Source organism: Sinocyclocheilus rhinocerous, unplaced genomic scaffold (assembly GCF_001515625.1).
Source record: "Sinocyclocheilus rhinocerous isolate Xijiao unplaced genomic scaffold, SAMN03320098_v1.1 scaffold1427, whole genome shotgun sequence".
Lineage (NCBI taxonomy): Eukaryota > Metazoa > Chordata > Actinopteri > Cypriniformes > Cyprinidae > Sinocyclocheilus > Sinocyclocheilus rhinocerous.
The window spans coordinates 161425-166603 of NW_015632469.1; the positions used below are offsets into that span (position 1 = coordinate 161425).

At 36.0% G+C, this 5179-nt stretch overlaps 1 pseudogene; it reads left to right on the top strand.

Moving 5' to 3' along the window:
* Positions 1 to 5179, top strand: part of LOC107742445 (wiskott-Aldrich syndrome protein family member 3-like) — a 26020-nt pseudogene that overhangs the window by 13736 nt on the left and 7105 nt on the right.

Here is a 5179-nt window from a genome sequence, read left to right on the forward strand (position 1 = left end):
GTGTGTGTGTAAGTACATAAATGCAGTCCCGACTGCTTATCCAATACATTGCAAGAGGATAAAAAGACAGAGAAAAGAGGAAACAGGAAACAAGAATGACATGGTACAAAACAGAGCTTCCAACTAAAAGTGCAAACAACAAAAGACACTAAAATACATTACAGTATCTTTCTCCAGCGATGGCCATTTAAAAGTAGGCACATATTTGACAAAAAAACAACATACATATATTATGGAAGCCCATTTCCGTCACTAAATTAAAACTAAAAAAAGATCATTGCAACTTTTTATCTCATAATTCGGACTTTTTTTTTTTTTTTTACAAGTTTTCCTCAGAATTGGACTTTATAACTCGCTTTATATATTATTTTTTTCTCAGAATTGTGAGTTTAAATCTCACAGTTCTGATTTTTTTCTTGCAACTGCGAGTTTATTTCTCAGATATAATATATATATATCAGAATTGCGAGATGTAAACTCACAATTGCGATTTTTAAAAAAATCAGAATTGTGAGATAAAAGCCGTAATTACTTTTTTTCTTCAGTGGCAGAAACAGGCTTTTATAATATATCAGTCATATTATACTAGATATTTTGCCAGTTACCAATCCGTTTTGGAGGGCTCTTGAAAGTGTGCAATGGATTTATTATATTTCTCACTGTCTGCTGCATTTAACACCGCAGCTCAGAATATTCCCTAGTGAAGGCATTGGGAACATTGCATGTCCTGGTAAACATGGTAAACTGGTTAAATAGCTATTATAATGTAATCAAATAGTTGCATTTTAAAAGTTGGTTGCTAAAACAAAATGACAGAAGAGATCATGTAGAGAGAATTGATTCAAAATACTACAGAACAGTGTTGATTTACAGACTTTTCCTATTCTGTGGGGTTAAATATTATCACTCAAGCTTATAGAAACATTTCCTTTTTTCTGCCTTAGCAAGAGCAAAAGCACACGGAGGATCCCACTCGCGAGGTAAAGAAAGTCCGTAAAGCTCGTAACCGGCGTCAGGAGTGGAACATGATGGCGTATGATAAGGAATTCCGTCCGGACACTCGCCTGACACCGTCTCCTTACCATGGCATGTCTTCTGAAGGATCTCTGTCTCCAGATAGGTGAGTCATGTGATCTCTTGACTCTAAGGTTAACTCACTTAAAGGGATAGTTCACCTAAAAATGAACTGAGCTTTGACAGCTCTCATAAACTGCATTAGGACTATGTGTGCTTACTATGCTATGAAGCTATTCATTTGCTTGTCACTTATTGAATTTTACTCTGCTTTGGTTGACACGACGCTTCATTAACCTTTCTGTATCTATAACGTTGTTTCAGATTACAGTTACTTTTTTATAGAAGACTTTGGCCGTGTAATGTCATTGCTGTTTTCATGTTTATTAATGTTTGTTCATGTAATGCAGGGATTCCCAAACGTTTTTGTCATTCAAAGCCAAAACAGTCAAAGCCAAAACATTTTTGTGATTTAATTAATTGATTCCTTTTTATCAACTCACAAACCCACTGCAGTTCTTACATTAAGCTCAGTTTGGGAAACCAATGTGTAATGTATTGTTAATGCATTTTATGGTGTTGATATCTAAAAATGGAATATCATTTTGTTTATGTATCCCTGAATTTGACGTTAAACCCAACAATATACAGGGAGATGAAAGATTAGTCACAATCATTTATTTTTAAAAAAAAGCACTACAACATTATTTCAAATGGCCCGTGCTGCATTAGTCGCCTCTGAGTCATTATTTGCTCATTGTCATGCATTTTCAAATCTGACTGTATGCAGAACACAAAATGTATTTTGAAGATGAGATTGGATTTACTTCAAGTTTTATCTCATCCTTGTCTGCTTGAGAGAGATTGAAGATGCATATTCATTAGTTAAGTATTGGAAAACACTGTTTTAAATGACTTACCTTAAAACCTATTAGGCAATGATTTCAGCAATGCAGAAAAAAAAATCATAAACTAGTAAAAATGATTATATTTTCTTTTTGTTGTTTTGTGAAGATTAACTTTTGTCTATTTTTATTTTACTTGCCAGGGTTCAGTAAAGCAGATAAGCAGTATTAATGACATGTTCATTACTCACTTTTAATGCATGACTACAAAAACGTACACGAATGCATAAAGTGGATGAAAATGACCCATACTATATGGTTTTCTTCAAAAAAATAAAATAAAAAAGGTACCTTGATGTTCAGTTCAAGTAAATAATTTAAGAGTTTGATTACACACAAATGTTTCAACAATGATCAGAAATGAGCTTCAGTATAACACATTATAACTATATTGTGCATGCTGTGTGTCTGTATGTTGTTCTGTGCTTTAACCCAGATCTGGCATGTCAGATGAACACTCGTACCCAGCGAGTCCCAGCCACCCGCAGGAAGCAGGTGGAGCAGGAGCTGATGGGAACGACGCAGGCCCCACACAGACTCAGTCCCTGGACCGAGCATACCGGCCCGCGGCCCCCTCCACCGCCGCTGCAGCCCGACAGCACTCTTTAGGACGCATTCAAGCCCACCACGGGCCCCCACTGCCAGACTCGTCCCTCAACGGACCCCGGCCAACAGCTGCCAAAGAATACAGGCACGTCACTTCTCTCTCTACAGTTAAAGTATATATGTATACACTGTAAAAAATGACCGTGAATTTAACGGTAAAAGATTGTAAAAATGCTACAGTAAAAGCCTGTTAAATGGTTAACGGTAAATTCCCCTACTATATACGGTGAAAAACTGTATTGGACATTACATGTATTGGACATAAATTCACATACAGCATATACAGTAGGAAGAGCTTTACCCGAAAATGAAGATTTTCTAAAAATGTGCTCACCCTCAGGCCATCCAAGATGTAGATGAGTTTGTTTCTTCATCAGATTTGTAGAAATGTAGCATTGCATCACTTGATCAGCAATGGATCCTATAAGCAGTGAATGGGTGCCGTCAGAATGAGAGTCCAAACAGCTGATAAAAACATCACAGTAATCCACAAGTGATCCACATCACTCCAGTCCATCAGTTAATGTCTTATTTTTTTAAATATTAAAAGTAAATGTTGAAACTAACACTAACTATAAGATTAATACATGCTAGTACAATTAATACATGCACACAAGTATTTTTCATTGTTAGTTTGTTCTATGAAAAGGTGTTATAACTAGAACCTCATTGTAAAGTGCTACTGTTCATTATGCAATAGTACTTAAAGCATTAACTAATTTTAAAGAAATAGTTGACAAAAACAACAATAAAAAAAAAAAAAAAAATGCTGAAAATTGACTTCAAATGTATGGGTGCCGTCAGAATGAGAGACCAAACAGCTGATAAAAACACTCCAGTCCATCAAATAACATCATGAAGTGAAAATCTGTGTTTGTAATAAAATGAGTCCTCTATCCATAATATTGCTTTCTTCAGGGAAAAGTCGTCTCGTCTGAATCAGGAGAGAAATCTGCACAGATCAAGCACCATTTACAAGCCAAAACAGCTCTAAACAAATATGTGGCTGGATTTTGATGTGAGAGACAACAGGAGATGGACTTTTTCACTGGAGGAAGCGTTACTATGGATTATGGAGTCATATTTTAGCCAGAAGTGAAGGTTTAAAGTTAAAAGGTCTTAATAATGGATTTATTTCTTACAAACACACAGACTTTGGCTTCACAAAATGTTAACTGATGGACTGGAGTGCTGTGGATTACTTGTGAATTATTGTGATGTTTTTATCAGCTGTTTGGACTCTCATTCTGACGGCACCCATTCACTGCAGAGCATCCATTGGTGAGCAAGTGATGCAATGCTACATTGAGTCCAAACAGCTGATAAAAACATCACAGTAATCCACAAGTGATCCACATCACTCCAGTCCATCAGTTAATGTCTTGAGAAGCCAAAAGCTGCATGTTTGTAAGAAACAAATCCATTATTAAGACGTTTTAACTTAAAACAGTTGTGTCAGAATAAAATAAAAGTTGATAATATTGCTTTCTCCATTAAAAAAGTCGTCTCGTCTGAATCAGGAGAGAAATCTGCACAGATCAAGCACCATTTACAAGCCAAAACAGCTCTAAACAAATATGTGGCTGGATTTTGATGTGAGAGGCCTGAGAGTGTGTCCGTTTTCAGCAAGTTTTCATTTTTGGGTGAACTATTCCTTTAACTAGTGTATCTCAAGTATTATTGTGAAGTCCCTTCAGTTGACACACAAAGACATCCCCAAAAGAATGCCACATCTACAATTATATTTCTTGATTCTTCTTCTTTTGTTTAATGGCGATTTGCATTCTTAGTGCATATTGCCACCTACTGGGCGGTTGTGCAATTATGTTTTAATCTCATCTTTTAATCTTTAAATCAGTTTTTATTACAGTGAACAAGAAATATATAGTTTCTTTAATGCTTAATATATAAATTAAAAAAGAAAGACTGATTGAACTACAAAAAAAACAGTCTGCACTTGCAAAGATAGTATGGCTGTATAAGTTCATTTTTTATGTTAACCATTTTGCTTCCACGTTTGTGAGGTAAGATGTATCACAAATGTATTTTTATTATAGAAAGGCATTATATATAAAAAGGGGGGAAGGTTGCAAAAAACAACCTTTTGAATGCAGATGTGTGAGATGGGAATAAAAAATAGGGTAAAATAAATATTGCTTTATGTTATAATTGTGCTTTATAATTAAAATATATATCTATAACAATATGATATAATATTGTGCTGCTTATATATCTCAGTTACCTCAGTTTTTGGAACCTTAAGTTGAGGTTATCTTTTATTTATCCATATATTATCCAGGTATGTTGGTAAATTATCATTTTGTCCTTAATGAAAGAAATAACTGCATAAAGATGTTTATTTTTGGGTTAACTGGGATGTGACAAATGATTTTTCAGTGCAAAATACTTCCTTAAACATTTCTCCTTTGTAATCACTTCTCAGCGGCCATCAAATCCTGGAGCATTTCGTCCCGCCTGCCCCTCCTCCACCTCCTCCCCTCATCCCTTCCTCTCAGACCGCCTTTGACAGCACGTCTGGACCTCAGTCACTGGCTCCGGGGACAGTGGTGTCGCTCTCACGGCCCTACAGCCCGTCTCCTCCTCCAGCTCCTCTCTCAGTCTACACCGCTTCCCCTTCACATGCTGTAATGGGT